Source organism: Suncus etruscus, chromosome 11, assembly GCF_024139225.1.
Source record: "Suncus etruscus isolate mSunEtr1 chromosome 11, mSunEtr1.pri.cur, whole genome shotgun sequence".
In the NCBI taxonomy this organism is placed as follows: domain Eukaryota; kingdom Metazoa; phylum Chordata; class Mammalia; order Eulipotyphla; family Soricidae; genus Suncus; species Suncus etruscus.
The window spans coordinates 68,035,916-68,048,952 of NC_064858.1; the positions used below are offsets into that span (position 1 = coordinate 68,035,916).

The 13,037-nt window shown below is 38.5% G+C and overlaps 1 protein-coding gene across 4 annotated transcripts in view; it reads left to right on the top strand.

Annotated features, from left to right (window-relative positions):
• Positions 1 to 8,538: 8,538 nt before the first annotated feature.
• Positions 8,539 to 13,037, top strand: part of PPFIA2 (PTPRF interacting protein alpha 2) — a 452,934-nt gene continuing 448,435 nt past the window's right edge. For all 4 annotated transcript variants that reach the window (XM_049783353.1, XM_049783355.1, XM_049783354.1 and 1 more), the window contains exon 1: positions 8,539 to 8,992. The gene's annotated coding sequence lies outside the window, so the exon portion shown is untranslated. The remainder of the gene's footprint in view (positions 8,993 to 13,037) is intronic.

Genomic DNA, 13,037 nt, shown 5'->3' on the forward strand with positions numbered 1-13,037 from the left:
TCTCTCATAGACATATAGTTGAATCTTAATACATTGTATTAATAACATGATAGCTACTCTGTTCAGAAAGTAGATTGAAATGTTTATAGTAATAACAAGACTAAAGCATTGATACCTAATTTTTTTAGTTTCAAAGTAAATTTATCATAGACTAAATGCAGTACATTGAATTATTAATTAAAAGATAAATATACAAATGTTCAATAATTTTTATTTATTCTCTTAAATAAAATCAGTATCAAAGTTGTGATAAATTCCTGGTCATAATTTGAAGTTATTTTAAGATGTTTTAAAGATCTTGTAAAATTATATTTCTAAGAAAGATTTCAAGACATTTTAAAATATTGAGATTTATTCACAATTATTTGATTAAGAAAATGTATACAATTACTGCATTAACATTGAAGTATTTGATCAATTAATTGATTTATATTTTGTTTTCTTTCTCTTTTTTTTTTGATTTTTTGTTTGTTTGTGTTTGGGCCACACCCAGTGATGATCAGGGGTTACTCCTGGCTCTGCCCACAGAAATTGCTGCTGGCTCGAGGACCATATGGAAAACTGAAGGATCGAACCGCAGTCTGTCCTAGGTCAGCCTCGTGCAAGGCAAATTCTCTACTCCTGTGCCACTGCTCTGGCCTCATTTATTCTCTTTCTTTTGTCTTTCCTCCTTCACTTTTTATTTATTTAAAACACTGAACTCAAATAGAATAAAATTAAATTAATATGAAGTCGTCTACTCTGATATATTACCAACATTTATTGTATTCATTTTTGGGGGAGACTTAGAAACTTCAATATTTTATAGCCTCAAAATTATTTTGTTTGTGTCTCTTTGACTGGTGCTCACTGATCGCTCACTAATCACTTCTGGTGATGTTCAGCTGCTGAGGATTCGAAATAGGGTCAACCTTACAGAATGCAAATTATTTCCTTTACTATTACTCTGCCCCTCAAAATAATTATTTAGTTTTTCTCTTACTCACATTCTCAAGTGTGAAGCATCTTCATAGTCATAACACCATATATAATAAGTGTATTATTATATGCATTTTAATAATTGTAATTTATTTTAATAAATTCAATTTTTAAATAAGCATATATTTTATATTTGAGTTTTTACATTTAAATTAATTAAAAATAAAGATATGAACTAGATAAAAATGGGATATTTATGACATGCTTCAGAGATTCAAAATACATTTCATTGTATACAAACAATGGAGCCAGAGTGTATAATGCATTGTACAATAGTTTGATATTTATAGCTGGCCTCCGACGTAACAATAAATTATATGATGAAAAGAAGGTCTGCAGTGAATTTTGTTGTTGTTGTTTTGTTTTTTGAGTCACACTGGGTGGAGCTCAGGGCATTACTCTTGGCTCTGCACTCATAAATTGCTCCTGACAGGCTGTGGGGACCAGATGGGATACCGGGGGATTGAATCCACTTCCGTCCTAAGTCTGCCCCATGCAAGGCAAATGCCCTACCACTATGCTACCATTCAGGCCCCTGCAGTGAATATTTTGTAATGAAGTTTTTCAATTGCATGCATGTTAAACTCATGAACACAGATTTTATTTGGGGAAAATTGGGGTGGGTTTTTCTATTTTATTCACCATTGCACTTTCAGCACCTAGAACATTGTTTGCCACATCATAAACACTTAAGAGCTTATTAGAATAAAATAAATGAAATGCACAGATAAACAAATTAATAAGGGCACAGAAAAATCTATTTTGGTGCTTGATTATAACATGCTTTCTTCACATCCTACATAATTTTTCTAACAAGTACTAGGTTTCATCTGGATTTCTAATTGAACTTACATGTTTGCTCCCTGATGTTTATTTCTATATGTAATTAACTCAGTGTTAGTTTTTCTCTATTTTAAATATTGTTTGTTTTATTTAATTTTAATTTTTTATTGGGGGGTGCAGCTGGACATGCACAAGATACACAAGGCTGACACCTGGCTCTGTGCTCAGGAATCAGTCCTCATGGTACTTGAGGAACTCTATGTAGTTCTAGGGATGCAAATTGGGGCTGGTCACCTGCAAGGTAGGTAACTCAAACTTTGTACCAGCTTTCTGTTAGTTTTGTTTTGTTTTTCCTCTCCCAGCTATTATTAGGGCTTACTACTGGCTCCGAATTCAAAGATTATTCTTGGCAAGGCTCAGGGAATTAAATCTGGGTTGGCCATGTTAAAGGCAGATACTTTACCTACTAGATTATTTTCCCATCAAAAAATGGGGAGAAGAAATAAACAGGCACTTTGCCAAAGAAGAAATACAAATGGCCAAAAGGCACATGGAAAAATGCTCCACATCACTAATTATCAGAAAGATGCAAATCAAAACAACTATGACATACCATCTCATGCCACAGAGATTGGCACACATCACAAAGAACAAGAACAATCAGCAATCAGTGCTGGCAGGGATGTGGAGAAAATGGAACTCTCTTTACCTGCTGGTGGGAATGCTGTCTAGTCTAACCTTTATGGAAAGCGATATGGAGATTCCTCTAAAAACTGAAAATTGAGTTCCTATATGATCCAGCTATTCCACTCCTAGGGATAAACACTAGGAACACAAAAATACACACAAAAATCCCTCTTAATACCTATAGGTCTGAGGACACTATTTTTTCCTCCCATAGAGCACACCCATCCTTCACACACATTCTTAAGATGTGAGCATAAATTCATCTAGTTTAATTCTGAGCAGAAGAAAAGATCCACTTACTAGAGACACTAACTATAATTGTCATCATGAAGTTTTCTACATGACACCAGATATCAGGACTGATTATTAAATTTTATTAATTTACTATTAGATACAATGCCTTATTTGCAGACTTTCAAAGCATCTATGTGTTATTTATTGCTATCTGAATCTTTAAAATAGATTCAAGATTGCCATATCAGTGATTTGTATTGTTTAATTGACTATATTTAATTGTGTACTTGCTTTTGAATGACCAGCAAGGAAAACTCAGTTTCCTGATGATAATTTTATCAATAATTTATTTTCCAAAGAATAATAGTAATGTCATATCCTGGTTTCCTCTAGCTTTCTAAATATAAATTTTTATTTAAGCACCATGATTACAAGCATGCTTGTAGTTAGTTTTCAGTTATAGATAGAATACTCTCCTTCACCAGTGCAACATTCCCACCACCAATGCCCCCACCCCCACCCCTGCCTGTTTTCGCGACAGGCATTCTACTTCTTTCATTCTTTAACTAGTTGTTAGTTGTCAGTGTAGTTATTTTCCTAACAGAGTTCACCACTCTTTGTAGTGAGCTTCAAATTGTGAGCCCTAGCCCTGAACTCTATTGTCTCTGGGTCTTATTGCAGTAATGACATTTTTTGTTTGTTCGTTTTTGTTTTTGGGTCACACCCTGCAGTGCTCAGGGGTTACTCCTGGCTCTGTGCTCAGAAATTGCTCCTGGAAGGCTCGAGGAACCATATGGTATGCCAGGATTTTAAACCACCGTCCGTCTGCATTCAAGGCAAACACCCTACCTCCATGCTATCTCTCTGGCCCCAATATGTCTTTAATTATTCTTAAAACCGATAGATAAGTGAGACTATTTTGTGTCTATCTCTCTCTCTCTCATTTATTTCACTCAACATAATAAATTCCATGTATATCCACATATAGGAAAATTTCATGACTTCTTCTTTCCCGACGGCTACATAATATTCCATTGTGTCTATGTACCACGGTTTCTTTAGTCATTCATCTGTTGAAGGGAATCTTGGTTGTTTTCAGAGTCTGGCTATTGTAAATAGTGCTGCAGTGAATATTGGTGTGAGGAAAGATTTTTGAATTGTATTTTTGTGTTTCTAGGGTATATTCCTAGGAGTGGAATAGCTGGATCATATGGGAGTTCAATTTCCAGGTTTTTTTTTGTTTGAGGAATCTCTATATTGTTTTACATAAAGGCTAGACTAAATGGCATCCCCACCAGCAGTGAATAAAAGTTTCTTTCTCTCTACATCCTCACCAGCACTGATTGTTCTTGTTCTTTTTGATGTGTGCCAGTCTCTGTGGTGTGAGATGGTACCTCATTGTTGTTTTAATTTGCATCTCCCTGATGATTAGTGACGTGTAGCATTTTTTCATGTGTGTTTTGGACATTTGTATTTCTTCTTTGAGGAAGTATCTGTTCATTTCTTCTCCCCATTTTTTGATGGGGTTATATATTTTTTATTAAATTCTGTTAGTATCTTGTATATCCTTGATATTAGCTCCTTCTCTGATGGGTATTGGGTGAATAGTTTCTCCCATTCTGTGGGTGGCTTTTGTATGTTAGGAACTATTTCTTTTGATGACTTCCTCTAGTTTATGTGTATTATCAATTAATTAAAATAAATATAGTAATACTTGTATGAAACAAATTAGTCTTTGTTCTAAGTAAAGTGTTGCATTCTAAATTTTAAGAGTCAGTAGGAAAATAGAAGACTCATATTCCCTGATATCAAATTATATAACAAACCAATAGTAATTAATACAATATGGCACACAGACTAGTAAAGCCTGGAAGAATAGATCTCAGAAATAAATCTGCACATATATGGTCAGTTAGACAAAAGAGCCATTTTAGTACAATATGGAAAAGAAGATCTTATCTACAAATGTCATAGTAAAAATGGAAGAATCACATGCATAATGAAATTATTACTAAACTATAGACAAAATTTTAAAAATGCATAAAAATATAATATTACACTGGAAATCATAAAATAGATAAAAATAGAGCTGGAGAGACAATACAGCAGATAGGGTGCTTTGCCTTGCATATGGCTAAAACTGGTTTTATCACTGGCATCTCATAGGATTTGCAAAAATGAAAGAACTTACTTCCAAAAGGAAATGATAGTAGAATTACTCTGCAAAAGATTATATTTGAAAATATAGGTGCAGAAGAAGAATTAATAATTATGACTTTTGTACTATGATATACCTTGAAGACTAGATACTTTCACTGCTGCTAAGTACCTAGGGGTAATTTAAGAAGTAGCTTCCAGAATGCTGCCTACACCAGTTCACCATATAGAAGATATTCATTTTTCTTTTCTTTAAAAATTATAATAGTGATTTGAGTTGTTCATAATACAATTGTTTTAGGCATTAAGTTATTTAAACACCAATTCCACCACCAGTGTGACCTTACTTTCATGGGAATTCCCAATTTTCCATCCACCACTCAACCTTGCCTCCTTGGAAGCACAAATAAATTTACTTCATATTGTTTGATACAACTCAAAGGCGAATGAAATTATCAAAACTTAGGTCAACACAAGTCAATTTGAAATGATTGTTCTATCTCTCCCTGCTATTATTAAAGTAAGTGTCTAAGGATTGAAAAGATGCTGTGGTTTGTGCTAACTGAGCTATCAGTGCTACGTAGATTTCTATGAAACTTTTCCATAAGATTCCCTGGATTACTATTGGGTCAACACTACAAGATATTGGCAGCTACACAGACAGTCCAGGGACAAATTTGAGACAAATTTGGTGGCTTGGAATTTTGATAAGGCTAAGTCATGGAGCTGTGCCATTTCTCTCAGAGAGTATTGGGGGGGGGGCTGTATAGGGAGTGATGTTGGGCTGCTGCAATTCATGCAGAGAATCAATTTTCAATTTCATTCTTGATCCCAAGTCATCCAAAACCAATAGCAACAGATAGCAATTGCAGAATGATCTTGTCCTATATATTATATAAAATATTTTTTATTTGTTTCAAATCCAAAATAGTTATGTTTCTTTCTTTTTATACTGATTTTGTGTCAAATTTCTTTACAGGTATTGAAGCAGCTCTCTTTTTTAGAGAGCGATTTTAGACCTAGCATTATTAACTTTATTTATTTATTACTGCATGTAAGTTTACTATAGAAGCAATTTCTTTGGACATGTATCCAGTTCTTTTTTCTGAGGATTATGTCACAAAGATCTTTGTTTTTACTTTTTATAAAATTGCCTTTTAAAAATGCCTCTGAGTTTTGATACAACACGACATAGTTTCTAAGTTGAGAGTGACACCTTACTGAGATATTCTTTACTCCAAAACTGCTTACCTTTCTTGACCAAAATCCTGGTGCTTTTGTTTGTTTTTGTTGTTCTTTTTTGAAGGGATATACATGGGATTGCTTTATAGCTTATACCTGGCTTTTTCCTAAAAAAGTCACTCCTGGTAATGCTCATGGAACTAAGTGTGGTGCCAGTGACTGAATCCAAATATGCCAACTTTCCCTGTATCAAAATGATCATCAAAGTCTTCCTTTCTGTGATATCATCTATAGAGTAGGTTTATTAGGACTATTGTGCCAACTATATATGACAATTATATTTAGAATGAAGACTTTAATTTGCTATGTGACCAACAGCCATGCAAATCAAAGCTCTACTTGTAAATATAAATATTCTGAGTCTATATTTAACCAAGGTTGATATTTAAGGAAACTTCATCTACATTTAGTAAGTAAATAATTAATGCACAGAGATCTGTGTCATCTGTCTTTAAAACTATGAATTAATATTATATTTAAATATAATATAATATTTATTATATTTAAGTATATTTATATATTTAAATATTATATATTTATATATTGAGGGCTGGAGAGAGAATTGAGTAAGAGATTAGAGTTAGGGCCTGGGTCATAACACAGTGGGTAAGGCCTTGATGCAGCTGACCCAGGTTTGAGCCCTGGATTCCTGGCTTGGCAGGAATAACCCCTGATAAGCACCAAGTGTGTCCTCAAAACCAACCAACTGAACAAGCGAACAAAAGAGATAAGGAGCATCCCTTGCCTTTGTAGGACACTGGTTTAATCCCTAGCACTTCCTATGGTCTCTTAGAACTGTCAGCACAGTTGAGCCAGAAGTAAGCCTTGAGCACTGACAAGATGTGTCTCTAAAACAAACAAACAAATAAATAAATATTTAAAGGTCATTAAATTTTTTTCTGTGGCAATTCCAGAGAATGAAAGGTAGGAGTATAAATGTTTTATTAAGAGGATAAAACTGTTTATAAAAATAAGTTCTGTCTGAAAACCTAAAGAGCTACCTTGTGAGTTTATTTTAGCTAGGTGGATTGAAGACAAATCAAATGGTGGTTTGTCAGGTGGTCTAGACACTTCTTTCTCACTTGGACTTATTGAAGGCCAGAGGGCAAGGAACCCACTGTTCAAGATCAAGTGAATCAGAATCCACTATGTAACCAGATTTCTGTGTGGTCTTTATCCCCAGTATTGGTTGTTACTTTAATGGACCGCTAAGGAATCTGAATAATATTTAGACTTGGCTTTAGAAAAAAGCCAACCGTACTGCTGGGAATTCTTGCAGGACCTTCTAAATAAGCTTACAGTATTCCTCCCCCCCCCCCAATTCTCCTGTGGGACCCTCTAACCCTCTTTAGTGTTCTTTCTTTTCATCTAAATTTTGCTATGTTCATAGCTCCCCTACCCCCACCCCAAAGAGCTTTAGAGTAGGCACTGTTGTCTTTAGCTTCTTCCTTGCCCTGGTGGGTCCCTAGAAGGAGCCAGCAGCTACCAAAGCAAAGCCGAACACACAGACAGGTGCAGGAGAATAGGAAGTGGATCCCAGGAGCAGCTTTCCGAGGGCGGGGAGTCTGGAAGGTTCATCCCCCATCTCCAAAGCCTTGAGTGGAGAGGGTAGAGTCCGACAGTGGATGAGCCGCGCCGGCCACACCCTAACCCGACAGCCCTAGTGCTGGCCCCAGAAGCAACAGCCAGAGCAGAGCATCTTCCTTCGCCGGTGCACCCTCCTCACCCTCCCGCCCAGCAGCGCTCCCGACTTTCTTCTCCGCCCCCATTCGCCCATTGTGCGGGAGCGCCCTCCGCACCTCCCGCTGCACCTTCCCTCCCCGGCCCTGCCGGCACCGAGGGGCGGCCGCATGTCCCGGGGAGCGCGTGTGCGTGGGGAGGAGATCACAGACGTGATTACTTCAGAATTTATTTCAGGGCTGGTGGAAACCACTGTAGCGGCTTCCAGGGGAAGCCCTGGTCGTAGAGGAAGAGGAGGTGGAGGCGGAGAGGCGGAGGAAGGGGGACTCGTCGCGTGGGCTGGGAGGAGAGGGGAGGGGCGACCAGCGGAGCGGCGGCCGCAGCTGCAGCGGGCTGGGGAGATGCTGTAGCATCCTCGGGGCTCCTACTGCAGGTTGGTTCCTCCCGCCGGGCCAGCCTCGACGCTTTCCAAAAGCAAGCAAACAAACAAAGTGGGAGGGTCGGGAAGGCAAAAAAGGAGGCGGTGGAGGGCTGAAGTGGGGGTCACCCCCGCCCCCCTTTGCAACTCTTTTTAAGTGAACCGAGTGTGCCGAGGGCTGCGTGTCTGCAGGGGACCAGCCCTGCTCCTCGCGGCCCGGGGCATCTTGGGGCTCTGCAAGTCTCCGCTGTAGCCTGCAACTCGGGGGGTGGGGGCTCACGGGGCGGAGGCTGCTCCAGGTGGGAGAAGCGCAGGAGGTGAGAACTCCCGTCCTCCGAACCCCTCTGCCTGACCCCCCCAAAGCCGGGCTTCCTCGGGCTGGGTTGGGGACAGACCTTCCGGCTTAAGTTTCTGCAGATGCCACCCTTCGCCCCCCAACTCCCTCTAGGCGCACGCGCGGCGGCTTTAAGAGGCGCCACCCCCCCTCTGCTGGCTCCCACAATGGTCTGAGCCGAGCTCTGCTTCCCAAAGCAAAATTTGTAATATGCCATTTTTGCCCCTGGACGCCGCTGCTCGGGGCTCGCCCATGGAGCCGCGGCAAGATGCTCGGGCGCAGCCTCGCCGAGCCGCAGGGCCGGGAGCCGGGGTGGCGCCGGAGACCGCCTGGGTCTGAGCTGCTCAGCCGTTCTCCTCCGGGGCGAAGGGAAATGGTCCAGGGGTGCCTGGGGTGAGCCTTTCCTCGAGTCCAGCTCGAGCCTGCGGCGCTTGTCATTGAGAATTGGAAGGAGCAGGACCCGGAATCACAGACATTAGGTACCGAAATTGGATTTGGGCCTCACGCTTTATTATTGTTGCTGTTATATTGTTATTGTTATTGCTATTGTTGTTATTAAATGTCCCCCTCCCTCTATTTTCCCAACCCCACCTGCCCCCAGGGAAGAAGTGATTCAAATTCTTCTTTGACAATTGCTCTTCTAACCTTTTTTTCTTGCACACCTCAGGGTCTTTCTCTTTCTCCACCGCCTCCCCGCCCTACTCGGTGTCTCAGGGGTGCTGGATGCACTTTGCTATGGGAATTAGGAAGTCAACTTCTTTAAGGTTCTGGGGGTGTGGCCAGGCCGGCCCTGGCTGGTAGTGTAGGTAGGTTGGATTGGCTCTGAGGCCGGCTGCAAATATGCCCTACTCCAGAAAGTACAAATTGCTTCCTCTGAAGATGGTTTTAATCTTTCTCGAGGGCCCAGGATTTCAAAGAGTTAAGTAGGGGGAGGAATATTTTTCTAATGTAATCAGACAATGGCTAGGATATCTCTCACTTCGGTGGCTCCTGGTGTATTCGCTGATGTGGAGCTGGGTTGGTAAATTTTTCCCAAAGAAACTCAAGAGTAATTGCACCTTTATCTCGAAGAGAGTCTAGAGTAGAGTGATCTGTTTGGATAAAGTGATTAATAAACCTCCCCCAAATCTATTTTACATGAATTAGATACTACTTGAATGATTTATGTGAAGGAACACTGAATCTTAAAAGGTCCAGTCTTTAGTCATGAATGAATCCAGAAGACATTCAAAATGTGTATTTCAAAATCAGGGAGGTTTAGGAGATACTCAAGGTTATGTACTAAGAATGAACAGGGAGTGGTTTTCCTGGCATTAAATGCTTTCAGCTGAATTTAAGTATTGGGATCATCAACCTAACCAGATTTAGAATAATTTTCAACAAAATAAGCAATGCATCCAATTAAGTCTTGACCTGTCTGCTGTTTAGCGAATGAGGCATCAACATTTTGCAGAGCAAAACGTAATTCATCCCATTGACTTTGCAAGGAGGTGACAAAGGGCATATACCAAACCAAACTGTTACTATGTCCAATTTCTTCTTCTTCTTCTTCTTCTTCTTCTTCTTCTTCTTCTTCTTCTTCTTCTTCTTCTTCTTCTTCTTCTTCTTCTTCTTCTTCTTCTTCTTCTTTTCTTCTTGTTCTTGTTCTTGTTCTTCTTCTTGTTCTTCTTCTTCTTCTTTTCTTCTTGTTCTTGTTCTTCTTGTTCTTGTTCTTGTTCTTCTTCTTCTTCTTCTTGTTCTTCTTGTTCTTCTTGTTCTTGTTCTTGTTCTTCTTGTTCTTGTTCTTCTTCTTGTTCTTCTTCTTCTTCTTCTTGTTCTTCTTCTTCTTCTTCTTCTTCTTCTTCTTCTTCTTCTTGTTCAAATTATGTGATACTATGCAGCTTTTATTACTAAAATGAGTGCAAAGTTAAAAAGTGTTCTAAAGGGGTAAAATACACTTATGATTTAGTATTGCTTTCTGGAGAGTACATCTTGTTTCATGTTATCCATTCTATGAGGATTTTTATATCAATAAAGACTATCACTATCAAATGAGCTCGCCCCAAATAATCCTTCACTGAGTAAGTTATACTCTATTTAAGGTTTAGATTGTATTTTGTAATTTATGTTATACAGAATGTAAGCTCTATTGCAAGAAACATCGCTAATTTGTGAAAATGGCAGACATTTTTTTCAACTAAATTTTAATGAGGATACATTTGATTCACTCAGTTTCGATGACTGATTGTGAAAGAAAACGCTGTATAGATTCATCTTATTTCCTAAGAAACTTTTTAACAGTGTTGAATTGTCCCCCTCCCCCACCCTTTACAAAACCCCATTCCAATGGATTTCAAGAGTTATGAGGAAGCTCCCTGAATAACACCTTCAGGTATCGAAACTGAATCATAGATAAAATATTCTTTCTGCAAGGAAAATGTTAGTAACATTATCATTAAAATGGGTTCTTGCATGTGTAATAACTTGAACTTTGCTATGTGATCCCAATGGAATCTCACAGGCTTGATTGTATTATTATTTGTTTTAGGATTGGTGACTGTTCCTACTTTATAGCAGCGGAAACAGAAGTTGGGAGAGGGGGAGTGATTTGCACTGGTTTACATGCCTCTGGAGTAGAATTAAATTAAGATCTTTTGACTGTAGCTGTATAAGAGTTTTTAAATTCTTATGCTGCTTTTCATCACAGCACCTTTTAACTGACTAATTCTGATGCTTAAAGAAGTACCTAAAATTGGTGACTTTCTAAATGTTCTCTGGTGACCATTTGTCTTTGGTAGAATTCGTATAGTATATTCAGGAGAAAATTATAACTGAGAAAAGGATCACCCTAACTATATTTTTTCCTTAAAACTTAAGGTTATTACAAGCAATCCAGTGTGGAGATAGCTTATTGAATTTCTTTTCAGAAGGATATAATTTTAAAATAGATTTAAGCATATTTAAAGAAAACTAGAATTTAAATCTTGCAAGTATTGAGCATACATTGTCACAATCATACTATTCTTAAATAATTTTTTGTTTTGTTTTGTTTTTGGGTTACACTCGGTGGTACTCAGGGGTTACTCCTGGCTCTGTGCTCAGAAATCGCTCCAGGAAGGCATGGGAGACAATATGAGATGCCAGGAATCGGACCCAAGTTCGTCCTGGGTCGGCCACATGCAAGGCAAACACCCTATAGCTTGTGCTATTGCTCCGGCCCCTAGAAATTTGTTTTAACATTAACTATCACCAATAGATACATTAATTGACTCCTGATTATAATATCTCATAATGACACAGCTGTCCAGTTGTAGAATTTAGGTATGCTTGGGAACTATTTATTTATTTGCCAAGTCCAGCAACACTCAGGGGTTAGTAATGGCTCTGTGCTCAAGTTACTCCTGGCAGAATCAAGGTACCATATGGGATGCTAGGGATTGAACCAGGGTCAGCTGCATGCAGGGTTAACGCTGTACCTGATATGCTATATCGCTCTGGCCCTGAAACTAATTATTTTAAAGATACAAATATGTGGTATCATTTTTATTCCTGTGGCAAAAATTCTTAATGGTTAGAAATATAAGTCTCCTTCATATCTCTGTGATAATGTTTAAATAAAATTCAAATTAAAAAGTAAAAGAAATATTTGTAATTCAATAGTTAGCAATAATATCAATATATGAGTATGAATGGACATGTGTGCCCATTTATTTTAAAATAAAATAAAATAAAACCTAGGTATCTGTTGTGGTGTGCATTTTAGGGGAAATAAGAAATTGAACAAATTGAGTTTAGGTATTTCAGTGTTTTCAATGATGAACAATAATATATAGCACTACGTTAAATTAACCTACATTTTTACCCCCACTATTTATTACTTTTAAATGAGATGACCATCACAAATACTTTATTTTTACAAAACTTTCTCTACTTTTAAGTGGGCCTTAACTAAATTATTCACAGAAAATTGAATTTCTCTCCTCAGTAACTCAATTTGTATGATGAGTCACATGAAAAGTAATTAACTATTGAGTTGTTAAGGCTTGACATTTTATTGAAAATATCACCAGAAATATTTCCTCGAGGTTATTAATATGTAAGCAGAAAAATGAATTGACCTTGCATTATCAAACTCAAGAATGCTCTAAGATCAACAGCCAACCAGCTTTTCTTAAACGAGCCTTCTACAAAACCAAGCCCTCTAATTAATAGATTCTGGCTTTAGTACATCTGAAACCAAGATGGACTTTACTTTTTTAAACATAATATAGAGATAAAAGAGAATATGAGGGATGGGAGCGATGCATAGCAATCCATGCCTTACATGGAGCCTACCATGGTTGGATCTCAGGCATCCCATATGGTCCCTCAAGCCTGTCAGAAGTGATTCCTGAGACCAGAGCGAGGAGTAACCCCTGAGCACCACTGGGTATGACCACAAAACCAGGGGGGGTGGGAAAGCGAATATGAGGTAACTTTTTTTCTTTCTTTGGCTTTTGGGCTACACCCATTGGCCCTCAGGATTACTCCTGGCTCTGTGCTCAG